This window comes from Ostrea edulis, chromosome 10 (genome assembly GCF_947568905.1).
Source record: "Ostrea edulis chromosome 10, xbOstEdul1.1, whole genome shotgun sequence".
Taxonomy (NCBI): Eukaryota; Metazoa; Mollusca; class Bivalvia; order Ostreida; family Ostreidae; genus Ostrea; species Ostrea edulis.
The window spans coordinates 26,517,293-26,544,702 of NC_079173.1; the positions used below are offsets into that span (position 1 = coordinate 26,517,293).

Below are 27,410 nucleotides of genomic sequence, written 5' to 3' on the forward strand. Positions count from 1 at the left end.
TGCCTAAATAAAATATTTTATTCAAACAAAACGTAATTTTCTCGTCAGTTGACCACAGATTATTACAACACGTATGTTATCATTTATTTACGATGACAGACAGTATATTGTGTATCATCACTTAGTTATCACATGTATAAACTCATCAACATATTGATAGAAATTAAATTCAATATCTGCATCTTAAATCGAGTGTACACAATTCTGTGTCCGTCCTGTTGGTTGGTTTCCTGTGGAATTTTTGTGGATCTGATTATGGACGATACACCTCCTGTAATGTATTGCAACAGTCAATGTATTGATTTTAAAACTACTCATTGATGTATTCAATAAAATGAAACGATGTATGGTTCTATGATATCTGCAATCATAAATTGTACCGTGATCCGGGTTAGAATAGGTCCTCAGTATTCCTGCTTGTCGTAAGAGGCGACTAAATGGGGCGGTCCTTCGGATAAGACAACAAAATCCGAGGCCCTGTGTCACAGCAGGTGTGGCAGAATAAAGACCCCCTGCTCAAAGGTTGTAAGCTCCAATCATAGGCCTAAATTTTGAAGCCCTTCACCGGCATTGTTGACGTCTCCATCTGAGTAAGAAATTCTCAAGATGGACATTAAACAATTTACAATCAATCAATTGCCATGCAGATATTTAGTAAATGAGTTTACTGTGTTTGAACTGATCAGGTGTTTCCTCCGTATATTATTGATTAGCATTGCTAATGGTTTACAATGATATGGTGATTGTTATTTTTCTGGTCATTTAAAACGAACGAGTTCTGAACGAAAATCAATGATCAATTGAAAGAGACGAACTGAGGCTAAATACCATGAGAAAGTTTTGTCATCCTGTGGCACTTTTCACTTGAAGTAGTTTCAGTTCACCATAAGGAATGCGGGTTCTGCATCAACCACATCATTTGAGATTGGGGTGAAAAACTCTATGAATACTTCTGAATCCTACTAGTTGCGGAGGTACTGACGAGTTCTGATCATCCTTTGAAATATCAATGTTAGCATGTGCTTTTAAAAATAAAAATGATATAAATCACATTAAATACGGACAACATATACAAGTGTGGCTAAAATCTAAGTTCCGTGCAATAAGTGACACCTGCACAATCATCAACACCGTTGTTTAAATGTTTTAGACTTGCATAATCAGGAAAAAAACTCAAATGCATTTTTTTAAATTCCAGTACGGTTTCTTACATGGATTCTACGAAAATGAAAATGGGTGATGCCAAAACTCATACCGGATAATTGACGGCTTGTGATGGTAGGTCGTCATCAAAAAACTCAAATCCACAAAAACAACAAAAGAAAAAAAATAGATAGATTAAGAAAAAAGAATAAACCTACAAAAACCTAAGTCCGAAAAAGACTAGAATAGAATTCAATTTTTCAAAGTTTAGTACATTTTTTTTTCTGGCCACCAACTCGACAAAAGTTTTAAAAAGCCCATCCAATTAAAACGACCCCCCCCCCCTTTGCTTAACTAGATCTATAAAGATAATTCATGTCCTCAACAATTTTTCTCCAAGCACAGGTTTTTTAAAACGAAAATGTGTTTGATTAAGCTAGATATTCTTAATATAATTGAAATTGAAATCTGATTATACTTCAAATACTTGATATGCATAATCATATATCATATAAAATTTAAAGCAAACGGATGTGGTGTTTGTAAATGGTTTGCCTCTGTGATCGATTCATGCAAAGTGAAAGTTCATGCGAATGTGTTAAACCCAAAAGAAATACCGCGTTTTAGCAAACCCAACTAAAATAAGCCAACTTTTAAAATTTAAATTACATGGTGGATTCATTGAACACTTTCCAACAAACCAAGCCATTGATGTATTGCAGACTGATAACAAATGCATGTGGTTCTCTAACAATCAGAAGTTTTTTCTGTCACATTTGGGATTGGGCTGTAATGAGCTGGTTTCGAAAAACTGATGTGCTCATAATGGACCTACACTTTTCTGATCTTAATTGATATTAATTCAGATGATGTTGTCTTGCATCCATAATATTAGTTAAAACAATTGAATTAAATTTGATATTTCAAACGTAAAGATCTAAAATCAACTACAAATTGGATTCAATTAAAATGTTTTAAAAATATTTTTCATATCTAAAGCCTTTGTGATCTTCTTAATAAGTTACCCTATTCATGTTTGTCACATTTAGTAGTAAATAACAACAAGCAATATGTAACGGAAAAAAGCAAGTATCATATAGATAGGCACTATGTCTTCTGTAGCTACGGAGACTGGAAAGCTTACATTGTCATTCCTCGGAATGATACGTGGTTAACGGATAAGAGTAACAGAGTGCGACACCAGTCCATCACAGTCTAAGCTCTCCCTCCAGCCGAAGCCAATACTAATTCAATGTACAGCCGAGTGAACTGGAGTGGCAGTCGTGGTATGTCCAGTGGGCAAATCATCAAATGGCGATATTGCTCCTTCTCTTACTGTTGATATAATGCTTATCTGTAACAAAGAAGGAACAATTTGGTGCAGTCAATATAGCACATTTCATTTCATTGTACCATCTCATTTCCCTGTATTAGAAGCCGTTTTAAAATCAACATTATTGTGGTCTCATAGTTAAAATAATGTGGATTTAATACTGCTCCTTATGTTATAGAACTGTTAAGCAAGATGAGTGAGGTGTTGTTGTGAATACCACATAGATGTACGAAATAAATGGTGATTTCAAGAAGAGGAAAGGATTTTTTGTGAATTTGCATACAAACGAATTGTGCTCCTTTGTTAGCTGACCTGTTTTTATATTCATATGAAGCAGAATTTATTCAAAAACTTCTACGTGAGAAGAAAAAATCTCTCGCTGTGACCTTCAATTCGACATTTAGATATATCGATAACGTTTTGTCTATTAACAGCTTTTAATTAACAGCTATTAACAGCTATTAATAGCTTTCATTCATATGTCGATTTGATATATCCCTGTGAGCTCGAAATAAAGGACACCACAGAGTCGTCCACTTCTGCTTCATACTTAGATATTTGTAGTAGACATTAACGGCAAACTGACAACTCAACTGTATGACTAACGGGATGATTTCAGCTTTTCCATCGTCAACTTCCCACATTTATGTAGCAATATTCCATTATCACCTGCATATGGTGTTTATATATATCAACTGATTCGATATGCAAGAGCTTGTTCTGGGTATAGTCAGTTTTTAAATCGAGGTATGCTACTAACAAACAAGTTGATGGTACAGGGATTTCAACAGTCTCGATTGAAGTCAGCATTTCGCAAATTCTATGGTCGTTATAACGATCTAGTTCGTCAACACAACCTCGCATTGGGTCAAATGCTGTCTGACGTGTTTCATACGATTGTTAAGCCGTTCTTGGCACACTGATTTGACTGCGGATAACTCCGTTTACCTGATCAGGATATGGAGCTCACGGCGGGTGTGACCGGTCAACAGGAGATGCTTTCTCCTCCTAGGCACCGGATCCCACCTCTGGTGTGTCCAGGGGTCCGTGTTTGCCCAACTATCTATTTTGTATTGCTTGTAGGAGTTAGGAGATTGATCACTGTTCGTTATCTTCACCTTGCATTAAATTGTTATTTACAATACTTAAATATTGACCATGTATCGTATATATAATGTGGGTTGTATATTAAGATTTGACATTAATTGCATGTAAAGATGAAGTCGCAAGCCTTGTAGTTATGTTTTGTATTTAGAGTTTACTTTTTGACTGTTTAATAACATCACATATTTCGCGAGAAAATTTCAGACAAGTAATTCATAATCAGAAAAGTAGTGGCCAGATGTAAAGGAGACTCGAGAAATAAATATATTCTATGACTCCAACATATTGTAACATAGTCTCAAATTCAAATCCTCAGTATTTCGCCAGTTTCATATAAAATCTTAAAACATCCATTTTCCTTCCTTAAATTGGTGCTCAATTTACCTCGTGCTATCCAGTATTCATCATTTTTACACCCTTCTCAACATATTGTCCTTGAAATATATTTGGGGATGGTGTAATCAGCAGAATTTGAAGTGATTCCGTATCTTCCAAACAGGTTATGCTATAAGTAAATCAGTATAGAATTATGTCTGACAACACATCGATTGATTTTGATAGCCAGTTGTCTGATATCTTTGAACCATAGACAGGGTGGTATATTATTTTAGAAATGTTAATACTATTATACTTTTTATTATTTTTGAATGGTATTAAATACTCGTATTTTTGGTTTAAATAAAAATTGAAACTTTGTAACAAGACAATTTCTTACATCCTGAAAAGTGGAATGTATTTTAACAGGAAAAAAAAAAGCATACGACGGTATTTTTACGTATAGGTTTATGCCCGAGTACCTATCCATTCCATAAAAGTAATGGGACCGAGGCCTCGAAGGGTACATTGTTTGTAAGGATTTAAACGGTACGAGTATATTGACCCACTTAAAGTCCCGTCTCTTATAGAGGACAGAGAATTTATTTTATGCATTATGAATATACATCTTAATATTATATAAGTAAGGACGCTGTATATTTTTTCATATAGAACATCTGTTTAATTACTTCAACAGATGTCGTCAACGCCAGCGGCGTAGTGGATAGAGCTTCTGAATTATGTGCGGAATGTAGAATGCTCGAATCCCATCTGTGTCTGGATTTTAATCTGAAATGAAAATGTTCACGATATTTTGGTTAAATGTAAATTCCCATAGTGACAAAGAGATATTGAAATTTGTACATACAGAAAATGATAAAAATCAACTCAACAGAACAATGTTATGTAGTTGTCTGAAAATCTGTATAATATAATGACACCACAAGTGGATTTTAAACTAAAATACGTGTACTTCTTCCGTGATATCAAGTCACCATGAACTTAAAGGCATGAATTAGTATTATGCTTTAGCAAAATGAAATTTGGCCACAATATAAATGACTAGAAATAGCTTATACATTCACTTTCATACAGTTGTATTATTTCTGAATTGATTGGCTTCCCAGATGAATATAAAATTGAGAATAAGACAAACGCGGACTACTGGAAACATCAGAAGTAGGATCAGGTGCGTACGAGGATACCTGCCGTGTGTCTTATATCTTGACCATGTAAGCAAAGCAATCCATAGGCAAAATCAGTATATCAAGAACGGTGTAACAAACGGTATGAAAAACCGGCAACACTAACCCGCCCGTCAGTATCTGGTACCGATCCAAAGAAAAAAAAAAACCACAGCAGACCACGCCATTGTTTACCCAACAGTCACATCTTCTTTTCTGATCTTCTGAAATGTTCAAATACGATAATAGAAATAAACAATAAAATAATATTGAAAACTTACCGGATTCCATGTTTGCGATTATTGTCGTCATTGTAATAAGTGTAATAAACAGGAAAATAATGTGATTTTTATTCGATCCCTCATCTCTCCAGACGTACAGAATACACGAATAACTTGTATAGGCGATGTAAACGCATGCCTTATACACACCGAGTACACTTATAACTAAAGAAAAAGTAGAACTTGAACATAACAAGTAAACGTATACGATGTATATAGCGAGAAAAGGTATGACATTATAAATACATACCGAGTAAAATTATACCTTATAGACACCAAACAAAAGGTGAACTTGTACATAACAAGTAAACGTGTAACTTTTTACATAGTTACATTAATGATGTTTTGCTTTATATATAGTAGCCTATTCCATAGAGAGAGAAAATAGTTTTACTCACCATCATTGACAAATGGAATATAAATACACACCAGAGTTGAATATATGGATATAAAGGCCCATCAGCGCTGAAGACAGGGATGCATGTCTACTACGGTCTCTAGGTAGCAGTGCATTGGTGAATCTTCCATGGTTTTATTGATTTGTGAGCTGTTCTAATTGATCACTTTTCATTTTATACAGTGTGTCCGTTTGATGGATTTCAATACATGAATGAAAAAAGTTGTTGCTGTTTTATAATATAGATTACATTACGGACATTTATTTGAAATGTATAAAGGTATCATCATTTTTCCTAATCACATGACGATATGCTACTTTTGAGACAATAACTAACAGTAAATTGTTGTGCAAATTGACCCCAGGTAAAAAAAAACCAACTTTACAATTAATCAGGATCATGCAAAGATTCAGTTGACTCGTATTGTCAGCTGTATGAGAATGATGACTGTTTCCACGTTTTACTGACAACACCTTAATCAGCGGCATATCAAACAAGACAGATCTGATTATGTAGACAGATGTCAGATGTCTGTAATGTTTAAAAGTCATTCGAAATCGCATCAAATTAGATCCTACTCACGGTACACAATGGTATGTGGGACAAATTGTTAACATTAGAGATGTATCTGTACATATATATGTCTGCGCATGTATATGCATTGATAGGGTATGTCATACTATTTGTAAATAACTACATAAAATAACAAACTTACTTCCGATGCCAAGGGCAGTTTAGATATTGGACAATAATCCAATCTCTACACAAGGAGTTTACCTCGTGGATTGGAATTCTTCAAGCTTTAAAGCCATTTCAAATCGATGTTTTCAATGATGTTAGCGGCAAGAGATACAATGTCATTCATTGCTGATAAATTCATGCATCATGTGTCATTGACGTATACTGTAAATTGCTACTTTACAAATCAGTGTTGTATACATTGTTCAAAATGTTTGGTACATGTTGAATACTTGCCAAATCCGGTTATTGTCGAAAAGACAGTTTCTGCATCAGTGGAAACTGGGATGAAATCTAAATAGATAATGATATTCATATACGAAGATGCATGGATATTTCTTAGGTGGATAGGAAAGAAACCACTTCTAAGATTCATTTCAGAGTAACTTGGGCTTCCGGGGGTTTGACACTCAGTACTTAATAACCAAGAACGCAGAATGAAAGGAAAAACACAAATTCTTTTAAGCAACTCCTGTAGATCAGCTTTTGACTCGATTCGTTTGTATTTATGAAAATTGAAGATACCGAACAGTGATAAATCTACATAACTCAAATAAAGAATGCAAAAGTAAGAATAGGGCAAACACGGACTTCTAAACACACAAGAGGTGGGTGGAATCAGGTGTCTAGGAGGAGTAAGCATCCTTTGTTGATAGTTGTATAATTCTAACTCATAGTGATGCTTCACCAGCTGTTTGAAAAGAGCTTCAAAGTTTGTCTCTTTAGTGTAGTGTTAGTGCTAGTGTTTTAGTTTAACTTTTAGCCATGGCACGAGTAGGACCCGACCTGACGACGCCCTGCTTATGAAGTAAATTCTCTACCACTGGGCTACCGCGACTGATCACCGAACCTGGGAATTGTATTGATTAAGTATATGTAATATAATTTTTGGTAAAGTCTATCCTTTTTTAGATATAAATTTGTTTTATTGCTCTAACAAATACACATCACTTTTGATATAGGCGTACCCATACATATCGTACACCCCCCCCCCCCCCCCTCAAGATGAAGTTGTTTACCTTTCATGTTTCTAACAATGAAAAGACGTCATAAAATCCATCAGCATTATACAATTTATTGCATGGTAGCGAGGGAGATACAAAGATTTATTTACCCTATTTTTCTTGGGTGATCAAATCTTCACATCTCCCGAGCATTCATTAAATAAATTATTATCATACCGAAACAAACTAAGACTACAAGATGCATTCGAAATTGGAGCCAGGTCATCTATACATTGTATGTAGCTGTGGTCGTCCTAACGGTAACACCGCGCCGTCAACGTATTAGTAGGTACACACAAAGGAATACTGTGATGTATTTCTATTCTGCGTGAATTCTGATTTACTTGCTTGATTTTGTATAAGCCAAAATCAGACGATTTCACTGTGTATCAGAGACCCGCACATTCTGTAGCTTATGGACTGTGAAAATAGAATGACTCGGCCTTATTGTGACATCACAGTATAATATGTCTACCTTGACGTAAAATGTATGGAAAATGCACGAGGCTACCGAAGGGGTGAAACATGATGGGGATATATAATGTTTGGGAGACAAGTGATTGTCTTAACCAGTCAGATTAGGCGTTGCATAGAATTCTCATACTGCGCTATGAAAATCACTTTAGCAGGTCAACAGCTGATATATCCTGCAATATACGCTGGATGTACTTAGCATTGTGAATAGCTACTTGAGATGCATGATGTATATTGAGTTTATTATGGTCTCTATAGCGCGTATAGTTGGATTAGACTCTAGAATATATGGTTTATGATATATGAATTCAACGATTACATGTATTCAGATTAGTACGTTACATGAACGGTGAAGATAACGAACAGTGGAACTGATATACATTGATGAAATATATCAGGGAACAAACTTGTTGTGGAGACCAAACCGGTGTCTGTATTCCCGAGGGTAAATGCTATACCTGAATCACAAATTACTTCTTGGAGTTTCAGGTCCGTCAGCAATGGTTTTCTTAGAGTCACAGGGCTGTGACAGGAAGGACGGGAAATCCACTGTAATCGTCTTCTTTTCACCAAGAGAACAATGTCGACTAATGGACAATTGCAAATTAGAGGGTTTCCATATAATCCACTGAAAAAGACAAATATCGTGTATTGATGAAAGAGACAAGATTGTATTATAACCATGTGATAGAAAATTGAAACACTGCTATACTTTGTTGCATTTGCCGGGGGAGGTGCAGTGATAATATTATCATGATATGTGTCCTTTCATTGAGTAATATATTCCACATTCGTTTGAAAGTGTATATACTATAAACCAATTCAAGATACAATGTATGTGTGTGTGGGTACGATATAACACAATGGTGAAGTAAAGCTAACTCCACATGGCCAGGACCCATATTTACTAAAGTTCGTAGACGTAAACGTAAACGTAGGATTTACGTCTAACTTAAGATTAGAGTTACGTACTCATAAAATGGTATTCACAAAACCGTTCGTAGCCACAAACGTAACTTACGATGTACGATTGCACTTACGCGTACGCAGTGGCTATTTTCACTTCGAAGCGTAAAAAGTGCTGCATTATGACGAAAAAGAACACAGAACTTTGTGAGAAAGCAACGAATTTCAACGTATACGTATGCCTGCCAACGGCATGTCGATCAACTGTACCGTTATTCAGTGTTGTTTACAAATCCAAATGGAAGGTTCATCAAATTTAACGCATTTGACTTGTGTATGGATCTGCGATGTTGTAGGTGTTCAAAAAGAAGTCGGCATGGACTGACAAATAAGTTAAGTTGTTTGTGTAGTAATAACCTTAAATGTTTTACCACTGACTACTCGTCACTAGGCCCCTAAATAATGTTAAATTGACTTCAAGGGGATTCAGTACATGACACAAATGGCAAAATCACAGTCCCTTATTCATTTTGTTCTCAACCTATGTAACTGCTATAATGCCTGGATCTTAATTTCTAAATAGTGAGCACATATGTGTTAGTTATTTACAATTTAATATGTGCCCACTATTAACACATTAAGACACAAGCTCATTTGTGTACATGGTAACTTCAAAGTTTTGACAATACCACAATTGAAATTCAAAATTATTTATCCCATTTTTTTTTAATTTCATGACTGGGACAACATCAAAGCAGTAGCATAGCTACCTGTACACAAGTACGCACATGCTTTCACATCATTTCGCAAAAAGAAAAACAAGAATATTGGTGAAAAATGAATCTAAAATATACATTATATATACAGGCACTAATTCTAAAATGTGTGATTTGTACGTGCCTCTCTATTGCATGGTTATAAAATATGAAAATTATTATTGCTTTAACAATATATACTCTGGGCGAACAGGTAGATAGGGTGAATGGACTCGGTACCAGATGAGAACAGTTACAGTCTCTTTTAGCATCATTTCAATTATTGCTTGTGCACATCCATGTGCAAAACTTTCAGCAAATATTGTGACACAAAATCGCATTCAAATACAGTTGTACAACTGTGTGAAGTCAGTGTTAATTTATTTAATGTAGAATAACATTGACTATATATTAATTGGAGATATTAGGTGTGATATACATGTAACATGCACTAGATATCCAAGTTAGCTGACCTCTGTTATTTTTCAAAGGATCATAAAGATGGTCAAGAAATAAATTGCCAACAAACAGTAGCATTCCTTGATTTAGATGCATTTCTCTTCATGTCCTCTCCTGAAAGATTTTTCATGATGCCTCAGGGTTAGGATTGGGATGCAAGATGTACAGTACATATATATGATGTAAGTATATCCACTGTTTGTACACATTTAATCATTTCTGTACTTACAAAGTTTTAAAAAATCCAAAACAAATTATGGTACATGATGTAATGATTTTTGTAATGCATTGATGGTTAAATCCTTAGGCAAAGATTTAAGAACATAAATTTATGAGTTTTTATGATCAAAGTTTGTTCATTTTGCATGTTTTGTACCTGTCTGTCTAAGCATATCTTCACCTTTTTGGCAAAGAGAAATTTAACCAATCTAAGGACATACACTATGTTTCTTTGAAATTATTTTTTATCTCCTCGATATTAAATTTTTTTGCATGATTTCCAAAATAATAGCTGTAATTTTGTCACCAAAATTTTAAATCAAGACTCAATAAAAATTGCTCTATATCATATATTTCTGATCAGTAATAACACATGTATTCAGTTATTTGAAACACCTTTTAATCTCAAAGCAAGCAAATGAATATATGTAATTTTGGTGATTAAGGTAACTCCATACTCGCAGTTTTATCTGATAAAGGTTTAAAATGTGTATTTATTTCCATTCATTACAGTTAAATCTAACAAATTATCAAATAAAATAATTAGGTCATCACACTTTTGAAGATGTAAGACGTACATAAACAGAATCGTATATCACCGTCAGAAAATTGCAATTTTCCTTGAACAGTGTTATTAAAATTCCATACAAACTGGTTATGACAATCTAGCAGCATTCATAACAATTACATGAAACTGTATCTTCGCAAAAATATACAAAATGTCTGTAAAAAATAAAGGAAATCATCGCATAATAGACTTGATAAAGAAATCAATAGAAACAGAGTTATTGCCCTTGGATTCAATATTTTGAAACGTATCATTGATTATTCATCTATAACTTAGACTTTTGAAATATTTTATTTTTAACAAGATTTTTTACAATAACCATAGGAAAAGACTCCAACAAAATTTATGTTCCTATCATGCATAAATCTAAACAAATCATTGATTTTGGAAAATCTGATGACATCACAGGAGGGTGGAATTACTTTAAATAATTATTATCTTGCAAGCCAATAATTCTTCCTTATATATTTCTTTACACTAAAAGCGGTTATCAAATGTACTTTTATTAGGTCACCTGAGTTTACTCAGTAACCTATTGCAATTAGTTTTCATTCGTCGTGCGTTAACAATTGAACATTTTTAACTTCTTAATAATTACCAGTCCAATTCTTTTCAAATTTGGTATGAAGCATCATTGGGACAAGGGGGACCAATTTTCAAAAATCTTCTTATCAAGAAACACATATATATAAGAAAAACTAAATGCATAGTGATGTAGAGCAGGTAAGCCTCTACCAAAATTGTAAATTTTATGATCCCCGAGGTAGGGGTTTTGACCCCAGGGCGGGGTAAATCTTGTTATATAGTGTTTATGTGTATGCAAGGTGAAGATAACGAACAGTGATCAATCTCATAACTCCTACAAGCAATACAAAATAGATAGTTGGGCAAACACAGACCCCTGGACACACTAGAGGTGGGATCAGGTGCCTAGGAGGAGAAAGCATCCCCTGTTGACCGGTCACACCCGCCGTGAGCCCCATATTCTGATCAGGTAAACGGAGTTATCCGCAGTCAAATTCAGTGTGCCAAGAACGGCTTAACAATCGGTATGAAACACGTCAGACAGCATTTGACCCAATGCGAGGTTGTATTGACGAACTAGATCGTTATAACGACCATAGAATTTGCGAAATGCTGACTTCAATCGAGACTGTTGAAATCCCTGTACCATCAACTTGTTTGTCAGTAGCTTACCTCGATTTCAGAACTGACTATACCCAGAACAAGCTCTTGCATATCGAATCAGTTGTATAAAACACTTAAATTACATCTGCTTTAATGCTATTGATACTAAATTGAAACTAAATGGATAGAGCAGGTAGTCTTTTACCAAAATTGTAAATTTGATTTCTCCCAGAGTAAGGGTTTTGACCCCAGGGTGGGGCCAAACTTAGTATATAGTATTTATGTGTAAGTTTGCTGAAAATGTATAAAATATAAATGCAGAAAAGGATGTACAAAAAAAAATGGTGAATTTCACAACCCAGGGTTATGACTTTAAGATGAGTCGAAATTAGTCATATCTTTTGATGTTTTCATGTGAATACACCCATTTAAAGCCTTTCATCAGTGTATGCACTTTGAGGGATGTGAAGTTTTAAGAAAACATCTTGTTTTATACTGTTGCTGAACATTAGATTATAATTAGCTTAGATATTTATAACAGGAAATTTTTTCTAGATTTCATAGTCCATGGAAGTAATGATACTTTTCCACTAGTATTCAGGTGACCGATAAGGCCTGTGGGCCTCTTGTTAGGTTTCTGTTGTTTGGTTTTTTTATTTTACTAAAGAAATATTTTATTAGTCAGTAATACATATTCCTTTGCCATTGGGATATTTTGAGAGATAAAAATGGTTGCCATCACTTTCACAGCAAATATGCCCCTTTAAATTTATAATGTTGTACTACCATGTATTATATGTCAGCCTGAGTAGCTCAGTGCAAAGGTACCAGGTTCAATACTCAATTGTGCTTAAGAGTTTTCTCACCTTCTTTGCTACAGTAAAGTCACATTCATATACCTTACTGCAGTACATATCAGCTGATTTTACATTTTTACTTGCCACAATCAGGAACTATCAAAATATGTTAACTCTAGACAAATTAAACCTGAGCATTTTGTAGAAAGAAAATAGAATGCAAGTGAAATATCACAAAAAATTATCTTTTATTTATAAACGTGAATGACCTTAACTGAAACTTACCATTCTTGGTAAAAAGTATTTTTTTCTGGTTTGGAAAGAAGCCAATTTCATTACAAAGGGAATGGTTAATGAAAAAATACTAAAGTTGACCTTGGGGTCATTTGAAATCTTTTTCTTAATATGGGCTCTTGGGTTATAAATCATTAAAATTAGAAATTGTAGGTGATACTTAATGATATCTTCCCAGATATGATGTACGGTAGATACATATAATGTAAATAAAATCAGTATTATCACAATTTTACAGTTTATTTAACTAACAATTATGTTGCATGTATTTTTCAAGCCTTATGAAATTTGATTGCAGTGTAATGACAGTTGTTTATTTAAATCAATGTAATACTATTATTTTTCTAGGTCTATGGGTACATTGCTGTAATGGCCTGAAAAATATTTTGCGAAACCGAGAAATGTTCATCTTCCATTGCCTTGATTGTGTAAAAGGACGAGCAGAGGAATGATTCAAAAATATATGGCAGGATTGAGAATCTAACCCATGACCCGTAGTATGGTACTCTACCCACTGATCAATCCATGCTGATGGTCCATCTGCTACATTGATGTCATCTTATATATTTATTTATTCATTTATATCATATGGACATTTAAAAATTGACAGTAAAATAAAAAAAGTTTGATATTCAGCAAAATATAATTTGTTACAATACATGTTTAAGATATTAAGTACATGTACATGCATTGTTATGCATACAATTATGTACATGTAATTATATTTGTTAATAGATAAATTTTTAGATGAATTTTCATGTTGTTATTGATATTGACATGTATATGTATTACTTCCATTTCTAGAATGATTTTAACATCTTGATATTAAAAAGATGACATAATAAATAAATCTTAAATATTTGTCAACAAAGTTATCTGGTGGGTTAAAATTTGTAAAGAGGAGCATTAGTACATATGTCGGTTTAATGTGAGAAGCCTTCAGAATGAACTTTTATCAGTGAGATTTTTGTAAATTGGGGGGGGGGGGTGGACTTCAACAAAATAATATGTATGTTGAACGCATCATCCTTGGAGTTTGGTAATATACACTGCAAAGACTTTTACCTAGCTGATCACATATAAAGGTCAATTACATACAAATTATGAATGGTAGAAAGATTCATATATATATGCATTATCAATGAAGGTTTGACTCCTGTAGGATTATAGTTAAAGGAAATGGCACTCTGAAAGATTGAAAGTCTACACATGACTACACTAGTAGGTATCACAATTGCTCTTTGAAACAAATTACACAAAATTGTATTCTTGGAATGAAATGCATATCTTTTTTTTAAGAAATATTTATTTAGAGGCTCATTTCCCTGTTGTGTAAGTTACAATGTAACAAATAGTTATTTGGACTACCAATATTTGTTTATAACCACAAAGTAAAAATCACATATCTATAAGTAGAAATAGTTTTTCTATAGCTGTCAATCACCATGTATTCTTGTACACACAGTGACTCCCTTCTTTTCAAATCTAAAACATTGCATGTTTGATTGCATATATATACATTAATTCTACCATATTTGGAAAAATAAATAAAATGTATTTCCCTGAAAGATGCTAGACCTACCCTATATAATAAGATAAATGGCAAATATTCTTTTTTTAAATAACCTGCATGACTAAAATAAATTATTTCTAAAGGCAAGGTTAGATCGACCCAGTCTGATTAAAATCAAATTTCGCACTTTGCTCGATATACGGACAGCGACTGTCCGTATATCGAACGAAGTGGGAGGTTTGATTTTAAATCAGACTGAGATCCGCCACAAGGTAAATTAGATCGGGCTCAAAATTTTGAGAATTGTCACACAGATGATCTCAAAGAAAACGATAATCTGAATAAATACATTTAATTTGTGTATTACTAACCAGCTTATATGCATCTAGAGGGTTTGTAAGGTCTTTACGCAAGAAATTATCGATAAAAATGACAAGTCGCCATTTGCTTTTTTTATTCTTAAATTTACGATCAGCTTACGTGTACTAGTATAGCACACGTAGAGTTACGCTTATTTCTGACGTAAATCTACGTCTACGACTGTTAGTGAATACTGTCCCACACGTAAACGTACGCTACATCTAGATTTACGCTACGTTTACGTTTACGAACTTTAGTAAATATAGGCTCAAGAGTCCTTGTTTATGTTTTTCTATTTTGTATTCGTTACAGGAACATTGAGATTGATCACTGTTCGTTATGTTCACTTTTCCATTCATTGTGAATATTCTCGGAAAATATCGCTTACTGTTTCATTTAAAAAATGTTGTTAAACTTTGATATTTAGTTATATTTTACTAACAACATAATTACAATGTTGAACCCAAGGGAAGTTCACAATGTCTATTAAGTATGATGTCGGAGTAGATCTTCAGGTTATGTTGTTTGTTTGTTTTTTGGGTCAGGAACATCTCCAGGTCAATATCATTAGAATTACAATTTGGAGGAAGGTAATCACTGAATCAAAATATTTTTAAAGATGCCATTATATATTCAATTTTATGAGAGCTCAGATAGAATAATTTCTTCAGACGAATTAATTTATATGAGCAACTTACATAATTTTGCATCATTCATTATAAGATATATCACTGTTCGTTATTTTCACCTTTCATTGGGTAAAGTAACAAAAATCAACACCATTTTCAAATTTACACTTTTCGTACAATTACTCTCATCGACAATATTGAATTGTCATACAAATAATCGGTATATATATAGATATCCTTACAATATTCATAGTTTCGTCAGTGTATCGATGATTCCACTCTTTAACGTTTTATGTACTAATTAAGTTTAATTGATCAACACTACAATGATGAAATATATTAATATGTAAACTGATTTAATACACGAGCGCATAAATATGGCTTTAAAGATGGGAATTAGATCCATCGGCCACCATTTATTTATTTTCTAACAAATATAATTTTCATACATATATTGAATAGAAATAACACAGTGAGTTCCAAAATAAAACACCACAGAGATGTTATTCTATATTTGGATGTTTTTTTTTTCTTTACAGAACGGAGACGTTGATGGCAATTGAACTCATACACATTATGGCAAATGGGATATTTTCACGTTCTCCATCATCAGTTCCTATATCTATGTTGCGATATTCAATTATCACCTAGTCACCGTACCTGTGTCTCTCAACTAATTCATTTCATTAACGCAATTTTTCCTTATGATCTATTTGGATTGTAATTGTGAACTGCCTCAAAATAACATCTCAAACAATGAAAGACGAAGATAACAAACAGTGATCAATCTTATAACTCCTATAAGCAATACAAAGCAGAGCGTTGGGCAAACACGGACCCCTGGATATACCAGAGGTGGGGTCGGGTGAATAGGAGGAGTAAGCACCCCCTGTCGACCGGTCACACCCACCGTGAGCCCTATATCTTGATCAAGTAAATGGAATTATTCGTAGTCAAAAATAGTGTGCCAAGAAACAATCATATGCATATGTCACATCTGTCAAGATCTATCATCTCTGAAAGTTTCAAAATGAAATATTTGAACGTTTATGAAATAATGCCTCGACAAAATCTTTTTTTTAAATCAAAACTCGGACATATCACACGTACGGAAGTCAATTTTCAAAAAAAAAAAAAAAAAATACTGACGTTACTCTAGAAATAGATAATGTCAATGGTATATGTGAAAATCAAATCAAACACTTGATTTATTCACGAGATGTATAGGGACGAAGAAAGACCAATTTTCAACATTTTACTCCATAAACCGGAAGTTACTATTTTTAACAGTAAGTATTTTTTCCGGCAAGTATCACATTTCTGAAACTATGAAAGAGACCTAATCATACCATGCAAGTTTCGTTTTAGACACATAGTTTTGAAATTTGACGTTTTCTTTATTCATTTCCGGTGACGAGCGGAAGCGACGGCCGAAAAAAATTATATGCGTATGTCACATCTAGAAGTCGAGATACATTATCTCTAAAAGTTTCAAGATTCAATCTTAAACCATTTATGACAAAACACTTGAACAAAATGATCTTTTAAAAACGGTAGATCGAACGTAATTAACGACCAGAAGTAAATATCGAAAAAGGAAAAGGAATGTAGTTCATTTTATGGTGCATCTTTCCTGACAGTTTGATGAAAATCTGTCAAGTCATTTCCAAGAAGTCGTGTCCACAAAATCGGGAAGAAAAAGACCAATAATCAAAATAATAAGAAAAAAGAGGACAAGAAACATAAAAATAAGAAAAAGGTCTTCAATTGGAAACGGAAGACCTTAATAAGAAACAGAGTAAAAACAATATGTTCCCAACTTTGTTTGGGGAACATCATAATGATAATGCAAGGTGAAGATAACGAACAGTGATCAATCTCATAACTCCTACAAGCAATACAAAATAGATAGTTGGGCAAACACGGATCCCTGGACACACCAGAGGTGTGATCAGGTGCTTAGGAGGAGTAAGCATCCCCTGTTGACCGGTCACACCCGCCGTGAGCCCTATATCCTGATCAGGTAAACGGAGTTATCCACAGTCAAATTCAGTGTGCCAAGAACGGCTTAACAATCGGTATGAAACACGTCAGAGAGCATTTGACCCAATGCGAGGTTGTATTGACGAACTAGATCGTTATAACGACCATAGAATTTGCGAAATGCTGACTTTAATCGAGACTGTTGAAATCCCTGTACCATCAACTTGTTTGTCAATAGCTTACCTCGATTTAAAAACTGACTATACACAGAACAATAATAAGAAACAGAGTAAAAACAACATGCTCCCAAACTTTGTTGGGCAACATAATAATAATAATAATAATAAAAATAATAATAACAATAATGATAAGAAACAGAGTAAAAACAATATGTTTCCAAACTATAATGGAAAAAAAAGATGCACAGTCTAGAATACATTGTATACAAAGTTGTTTGAAAATGTGACCCACCAAAGCATTACAAAATAGACAGTTGGGTAAACACGGACCCTGGACAAATCAGAGGTGAGATCGGGTGCCTAGGAGGAGTAAGCATCCCCTGTGTGATGTAAAACTTTTATTTTGGTACATTTTTCGTATGGAAAAGAGAGAAATTAATCTCTATTGATCAGTCAATCAAGAAATTCTTTTGTTCAACAGCACCCTGACTCTGCAAACACGTACTCAGAAGTTGATTTTAAAAAGAGGTTGGATTTTCTCACTGATAAGACATCTCCGTAGTCTGTGTTGACAAGGTCTTCCAACAGTCTGTTAGAATTCAAATGGACACAAATTGTGCTCCTTTGTTAGCTGACCTGTTTTATATTTTCATGAGGTAGAATTTATTGAAAGAATTCTACATGACAAATACTATCTTTCCTAACCTTCCAATCGACATTTCGATATATTGTGAAGTCGAACTAAAAGAAACCGTATAGCCTACTACTTCTGTATCGTACTTAGGAATTTTATTGAACATACATTTTAAAAGAAAACTAAGCACTCAACCTGATGACAAACACGATGACTTTAGCTTCTCCATCGTAAACCTTGATTTATATCTATTTAGCAGTATTCAATTATCACTTTTATTAGGTATTTATGTCCCTGAACTGAGTCGATGCGCAAGAGATTGTTATGCTTATGATAATTTTTTAAATCGAGGCAAGGTACTGAAAAAAAATGATATTACAGGAGTCTCAACAGTGTCCATTAAAGTCAACATTTCGCAAATTCTATGCTCGTTATAACGATCTAATTTACCACTTCAATCTGCCGTTGAGTCAAATGATGTCTAATGTGTTTCATACTAATTGTTAGGTCATTCTTCACACATTGGTGTTGACTACGGATCACTCCGCTTATAGAACTCATGGTGGATGTGATCGGTCGACAGGGGATACTTAGTCGGTCAATTGGGAATGCTTACTCTTCTTAAACACATGTTCCCTTGTCTGGTTTACCCAGGGTCCATGTTTCTCCAATTCTTAATTTCGCATTGCTTATAATACATATAAGGTTCATCTCTGTTCAATAGTCTTCATTATCTTCACCTCCTCTGCATACAAATAATTATTATGTATATAGATATACTTACAGTTTCTGTAGCTTCGTCAATGCATCAAAGATTCCATTTGGTAACGTTGTTATGTTATTGTTACCCAAGTCTCTGAATAAAAAATACTCCTGATTAATCTTCATTGATCAACGCTCAAAGGATGAAATATATAATTTTCTAGAATGATTCAATATGCAAAAGCATGATATTCGCACTAAACAAGTAATTTACATCCATCATGAATGCTTTGTCTATTTTCTAAAAATTATATTTTCCATTAAATTTCTTGATCAGAAATTATCCAGTCAACTCGAAATGAAAGCATCACACAATGCTCTATCTGTATTTTATATTTGAATATATTTCTTTATTGATTTGGGACATTAATGGTAAACGAATACATAAGGTTTATGACAGCTAAGGAAAATTAAGGTTCGTCACCATGAACTTTCTATATGTATGTATAAATATTCCACTATCACCTGGGATGATATCTACGTCACCCTACTGGATTGATAAACAAGTACATGTTCTGCGTATGATATATTTCGTTTGTAATTTCGCATTCACTCAAACACATTCCCAACTTATAGTTTATATAGATGCACGGATGGCAACACCTTAGATGCAAATTGGCATTATAATGAGAAACAATGTTGAAAAGTGACTAGTAATTTGTCAGAACTACAGTTGTTAGGCCTTCAATTTTACATTTAGATACATCGACGACGTTTTACATATTAACAAAAATAACATTCATGTAAAACTTATACGGTACCAATTTTGATGCACCATATGCGCATTTCGATATGTCGATTCGATATGTTAGGCCTTCAACTCTACATATAGATATATCATCGATGTTTTACCTATTAACACAATCATTTTCATTCATATGTCGATTCGATATTTCCACATGAACTTGAAATAAAAAAAGCACCACATATACCTCTACATACGCTTCGTACTTAGATATTTTATTGAAAATAGATCTTAACGGCAAACTGTTGACATACTGAATTACTTCAGCATCTCCATCAACTTCCCAAACATAACATGTAGAATATTCCATTATCACCTGTATATGATGTTTATATATATCAACTGATTCGATACGCAAGAGTTTGTTCTCCTTATGATATTTTTTTTTTATCAAGGCATGCTTCTTACAAACAATTGCAAGTTGATATTACAAGAGTTTAAACAGTCTCGTTTAAAGTCAATATTTCGCAAATTCTATGCTCGTTATAACGATCTAATTTACCAATACAATCCGCCGTTGAGTCAAATTATATCTAATGTTTCTCATACTAATTGTCAGGCCATTCTCTAGACACTGGTGGTGACTGATTGATCAACGCTTCAATGATGAAATATATAATTGTCTAAAATGATTCAATACGTGAAAGCATGGTATTTGCACTAAATTTGGCTTTAAATAGTTCAAATTAATCATGAACAATTTGTCCATTTTCTAATAATAATAATGTCCATTAAGAATGTACTGTAGTGGTAATTTTACCGCGAGTGGGTCGTCATACTTTTTAAAGTCGTAAATCTGGGAATGCCTGTATTTTATTTTGTATGCACACAGTAGAAAATTAAAATGTGTTTTTATTTGTAGGTAATGTTAATAAACTAACAAAAATTAATTGAAACATGACAATTTTTTTCTTCTTTTCCCTCATCTTACGACATTCATGATGACGTTACGATTGTAAAGAAACTCGAGCTCCAAGACGCACACTACGATGTCGCATGGAAAGTCTATTCTAAAGCAGTCCAGAAACATATAGGGCAATTCGTTAGAAGTAAAACGGCTGTTATAGATCAGGCTGCATCCGATATTCTCACAAGTGAATGGAAGACAAAGAAAATTACAGACAAGCAACCATAACCACACACATGGTGACACAGTACGTGTACTGTACATAGTGTCGGACGAGAGGGGAGAATGGAAGCATTTTAACGATGTAGTACCCGAACCAGAGTTGCTGATATAGTGTTGAATGAATTTATAAGTTTTTCAATATACAAGAACTTTTTTGTGAAAATAAAATCTATAAACTATGTAGATCTGTACCTAAATTGATCTGCGATTTTCCCAATCCCGCCAAGTCGGTCATGAGTGAATCTCGCTCCTAACGTTCAATGTATCATTATTGAAGCATCATTTTGATTAAAAAGTGTAATCTATATCATTGTTTTAAGACAATCGCCAAAGTATACAGCGAATTTAATTCATTAAAAAGAGTACAAAGGGAAAAAAAGTGAGGGGGGGGGTCTCCCAGCTAGAGAATTATGGCACGCCATTCGTGTATAAATTAGTTAAAACAAAAGATAATTTTGTTGACTATATATACATGTATAGATCTGTTTCTTTTGGGCTACTAGATTGATAATTTGTTTCTAATCAGTTCTGGAAAATTGAATTATTTTATCAAAATATGATTTTAATCATTCCTCCAAAGTTTAATTGTCAAAAAGTTTTTATAATGTTAAAATTTGTTTATAGGGTATTGAAAATGCACAATTAAAAAAATCCTGATTAGAATTTCAGCATATATTTCATAAACAGTCATTTATGCACTAACAAATTCATATATAACATTTTGCATAAGAAATTCTTTTAGAGTAACAATTTGTTGAACAAGGCATTGAAACATAATCCCTGGCTAGACAAAAATTGGAGTTAGTTGAAGTTGGTGTATTAGCAGTCTGGTGGTAAACCTAATGATATATTCTGTTCTATTGTTAAAAATTTACAGTATTGATAGAAATTGAGTCCAATGTTTGCTTTTTAGCTACATCCATTTGGTAACTACAGTGAGAGGGATGAGTTGTACTATCATCACATGAAGAACCATACCAGGAAGTGCAGATTTCTTCCTCATGGCCACATGGAAGTTGACTGTTAAAAGTACATGCATACAATATACATGTAGTTCCTGGATAATTCAAGTACTTTGTATTCTATTCAAACCAATTGTGGACACATGGATACATACAAATAAGGAAAAATGCCTATCAGTTTTGGGGTCAGAAGGTCAAAGATCAAGGTCACATTGGATGGAAATTAGAAAATTATGATGCGGGGGCATTTGTGTTTTACACATTCTATAGATATAAATGAATTAGTATTGTCTATATTATTTATGTTTTCTGATTATGTATCATATAATGAAATACATTTATAGAATTTGTAAATATGAATTGAAAAATAAACATTTAATAACAAATCGTATAATGTTATTGTTTAGAATGTATGTCAGTGTAAGAAAGGGGGTGGGGACACAAAATGGTGCAAATCTTTCTTCCAATACACACTATCCCACACATTTTTTTCATTTAAATTAAGCATAAATATGATTCAAATCTACATTAGTAATTTCAGAAAAAAGTTCGAAAAAAATGTTCTCCCTAGGTTGAATTTTTTGAAATAGGTCTTCACATTTGTGTGATAATTTATACAATTATGTTAATTAATACTTGATTTTTAGTAGAATTGGTCATATATTGTATGTGAAAGTTATTGAAATAATCAATTATACTTACTTTTATAATATAAAAGAAAATCAACATTATTATGTCCTTAATATTTGTTTTATATTGTGTTTCTTGTGAAAATTGGTGATTTTCATGAAAAATTAAGTTTCAGCAAAGGGACAACTTTGAAAAGCTGTAATTCTCTGAAGTTCACACTAACATACTCCTTTTTATCTTTTAAATGTCTTTCGGATAAGGATGTATCAGTTAAAATGGTTTATCAAAAAAGTTTGATACTTCTGAAAATAAAATCAAACCAGGAGAGAACATCCTTAAACGTGTTGATCAGAAATTATCCAGTCAACTCGAAATAAAAACATCAATTGATCATCTATCTGTGTTTTATGTCTGAAGCTTTATTTTTATTAATTTGATACGTTAAACGGTAAACGAACATATAAGGTTTATGGTAGCTAGGGAAAACTAAGGTCCGCACCCATCTCCCTATATGGATGTAGAAATATTCCATTATCACGTGGGATGATATATACATCGCCCAACTGATTTGATAAACAAGAACATGTTCTACGTATGATCGATTTGGTTTGTAATATCGCATTGACTTAAAACAAATTCCCAACTTATATTTTTATATAGATGCACGAGTAATTTGTCAGAACTACATTTGTTAGGCCTTCAACTCTACATTGAGATATATCGACGACGTTTTACCTATTAAGAAAATCATTTTCATTCATATGTCGATTCGATATTTCCACATGAACATGAACTTGAAATAAAACAAACACCACATATACCTCTACATCTGCTTCGTACTTAGATATTTTATTGAAAATAGATCTTAACGGCAAACTAACTACACACGGATTGCTTTCAGCTTCTCAATCAACTTCCAATATCTACATAACATGTAGCAGTATTCCATAATCAACTGTATGTAGTGTTTATATATCTCAACTGATTCGATACTCAAAACCTTGTTCTCCTTATAATCTTTTTTATTCAAGGCAGGCTTCTTACAAACAAGTTGATATAACAGGAGTTTCAACTGTCTCATTTAATTTCAACATTTAACAAATTCTATATATGCTCGTTATAACGATCTAATTTACCAATACGATCTGCCGTTGAGTCAAATTATGTCTAATGTGTTTCATACTAATTGTTAGGCCATTCTTTACACACTGGTAATGACTGCGGATCAGTCCGCTTATAGGGCTCATGGTAGATGTGCCCGGTCGACAGGGGATTCTTAGTCGGTCAATAGGGAATGCTTACTCTTCTTAAACACCTGTTCCCATGTATGGATTTCCCAGGAGTCGATGTTTGTTCAATTCTTAATTTTGCATTACTTATTATAGATATCAGATTCATTACTATTCGACATTGTTCATTATCTTCACCTTCTCTGCATACAAATAATTGTTATGTATATATATATATATATATATATATATATATACTTACAGTATCTCTAGCTTCGTCAATGCATCAAATATTCCATTTGGTAACGTTGCTATTTGATTTGCCCCCAAATATCTGAATCAAAAAGATTTCCTAATTACTCTTAATTGATCAAAGTTCCAATGAAAACAAATCATTTTCTAAACTGATTGAATTTGCTGCAGCATGATATTTGCACTAAATTTGGTTTTAAACAAGTAATGTTAATCTATCACGAATGGTCAGTCTCTCATCTAATAATTATATTTTCCATTAAATCAGAAATCATCCAGTCAACTTGAAATAAGAACATCACATAATTCTCTATCTGCTTTTTATATTTGAATCTCTGTATTGATTTGGGACGTTGATGGTAAATGAACACATAAGGTTTATGGCAGCTAAGAAAAATTAAGGTCCGTCACCATCAACTTCCTATATGTATGTAGAAATATTCCATTATCACATGTGCATGATATCTGCTCAACTGATTTGATAAACAAACGCATATGTGTATGAATGATTTTGGTTTGTAATTTCTCATTGACTCAAAACAAATTCCCAACTTATAGTTTATATAGATGCACGGATGGCAACACCTTGAATTCAACTTTGCTCTATAACGTGAACCAATGTTGAAAAGTAATTGTCACATCAAAGTCCCCTAATTCTCATTTTGTGTGTAATGTAAATAAATATGTTGTTATTTTGTGTATACATCGAACACACCCCAAATCCTGTTTGGGGCCTTTTTTACTGTGTGCTAATTGAAACCTCACTTCACTGTATATAATCCAGCTTCTCTGAGATAAGATGTTTCACTTACTACTCAGCAGTTTGTCTATTGTTTTATGTTATTTTAACTGTCCTAAAACATGCAGTTACGGAGTTCCTTAGTGTTAACTTAATTCCATGCATGTGATTTTCATTCGTTTCAAAATGGTACTAATTGAAACAAGTGTCCAGTGTATGGTGCAGAATTATAGTCATCAAGTAGACTTTGTCCAATATCTGTAAATACATAACAATGCAATGTAAAACTTCAATGTATTTGTGGAGTCTTTCCAATAGACAAAAGTATAAATATATTGTTTTAAACAGAAGACATGTCCAGAATGTTATATGCAAACAAGATCATGTTTTGTGTGTATTTATGTGCAACGTAACGCCATTCAGTGCGTATAAGTAATGTATTACATTCTATGGATGTGTATCAAAACAGGTCCTCTCCATGAAACTCCAGTTATCCTGATGTAACCAGTGTATGCAGGATGTGGAGAGTAATCGTAAAGTACAAGGACAACCAAGTTCCAGGAGTGGGTACACCGGTCAAACCCACAGAGGTCTAAGCTAATGAGCCAAGATCATCGACACTTGTGGAATTAGGATCGTGTTCTTTATGAGATATTGTACATGATAAACTATATATATACATTGTGACGTTTTAATGTGTTAGCTTGACATAGTTACAGCCACCTCGTCCATCTATGACAGTGACCAGTAAATTCTTAGAGCTATAGTTGTTAGGCTGTTAACTGTACATTTAGATATATCAACCATCTTTTACCTATTAACAAAATCATTTTCATTCATATGTCGATTCGATATATCCAAACAAATTAGAAATAAAAAAAACACCACATATACCTCTACACCTGCTTCGTACTTAGATATTTTATTTAAAATAGATCTAAACGGCAAACTAATGACACGCGGAATGATTTGAGCTTCTCCATCAAATTTCCATATCTACTTAACAGGTAACAACTAGTCCATTATCACCTGTAAATGGTCTTCATATAACTCAACTGATTCGCAACAGAAAACTTTTTTTCTCTTTATGATCCCTTTTCAAAGCAAGACGGGCTCCTTACAAAATAGTTGAGGTTAAAGGAATCTCAACAGTCTTGTTTAATGTTAGCATTTTACAAATTATATGGTCGTTATGATGATCAAGTTTGCAAATACAACCTGTCATTGCGCCTAACGATGTTTGACGTGTCTCGTAAAAATTGCTAGGTCTTTTTTATACACATTGATTCTGACTACCCATTATTCTGTTTTCCTCATCAAGATATAGGACTCGGGAAGGATGTGACAGGTCACAGGTATGATTACTCTTTCTAACCATCTTATCCCAACTCTGGTATATCCAGGGGTCCTTCTTTGTCGAACTCTCTATTTTGTATTCCTTATTGGAAAGGTGAAGATAACGAACAATGATCGATCTCATAACTCATATAAGCTGGTCACACTCGCCGTGAGCCCTAGATCCCAATCAGGTAAACGACGTTATCCGTAGTCAAAATCAGTGTGCCAAGAACGGCCTAACAATCGGTATGAAACACGTCAGACAGCATTTGACCCAATGAAAGGTTGTATTGACGAACTAGATCGTTGTGGCGACCATAGATTTTGCAAAATGCTCACTTCAATCGAGACTGTTGAAATCCCTGTGCCATCACATTGTTTCCAGGGGATACTTAGTCGGTCAATAGGGAATGCTTACTCTTCTTAAACACCTGTCACCATGTCTGGTTTACCCAGTTGTCCATGTTTCTTCAATTTTTAATTTTGTATTACTTATAATAGATATATGATTCATCACTGTTCAGCATTGTTCATTATCTTCACCTCCTCTGCATACAAATAATTGTTATGTATATAGATATAGTTACAGTTTCTGTAGCTTCGTCAAAGCATCAAAGATTCCATTCGGTAACGTTGTTATGTTATTGCTATTCAAGCTTCTGAATTAAAATATTCCGTAGTAACCTTGATTGATCAACGTTCCAATGATGAAATATATAATTTTCTAGAATGATTCAATATGCAAATGCATGATATTTGCACTAAACAAATAGTTTAAATCCATCATGAATGATTTGTCTATTTTCTAAAAATTATATTTTCCATTAAAGAACATGACCCACGAACCATGAAAAATGGCCTAGCCTGGGATATTGATAATTTCCGTATATAATAATCTTCGGGATATAGGCTTTCTAGAAATGTTTTTCTTTTTTTCATATATTCTATATTTTTTTGTTACTATGACGTTGAATATTGTGGTATTTAATGTTAAAAAATTAACATTTTGGGATACACGTCACAACAATAAACCTCCAATACCATGTACAATGTACATGAACCTATAAATTTCTAATTATATCAAGTTATATGCGCTCAAATAGCTAGAATGGCTGATTCAATGATCATTATAAGCATTTTTTACCAAATTTGGGAAATAGAAATAAGGAATATTTTGGAAATGATGTTCAAAGCCGTGGTTGTTCAATTTTACTTTTAGATTATTT

At 33.4% G+C, this 27,410-nt stretch overlaps 1 long non-coding RNA gene across 1 annotated transcript; it reads right to left on the bottom strand.

The window, feature by feature from the left end:
- On the bottom strand, positions 1 to 24,189 carry LOC125667446 (uncharacterized). The gene is made up of 10 exons (XR_008799474.1): positions 24,118 to 24,189; positions 19,183 to 19,254; positions 8,433 to 8,602; positions 5,207 to 6,790; positions 4,585 to 4,684; positions 3,965 to 4,085; positions 2,288 to 2,497; positions 829 to 996; positions 381 to 586; positions 1 to 271 (listed from the first exon to the last, which is right to left on the bottom strand). It is a non-coding gene; the product is annotated as an uncharacterized LOC125667446 (long non-coding RNA).
- Positions 24,190 to 27,410: the final 3,221 nt, after the last annotated feature.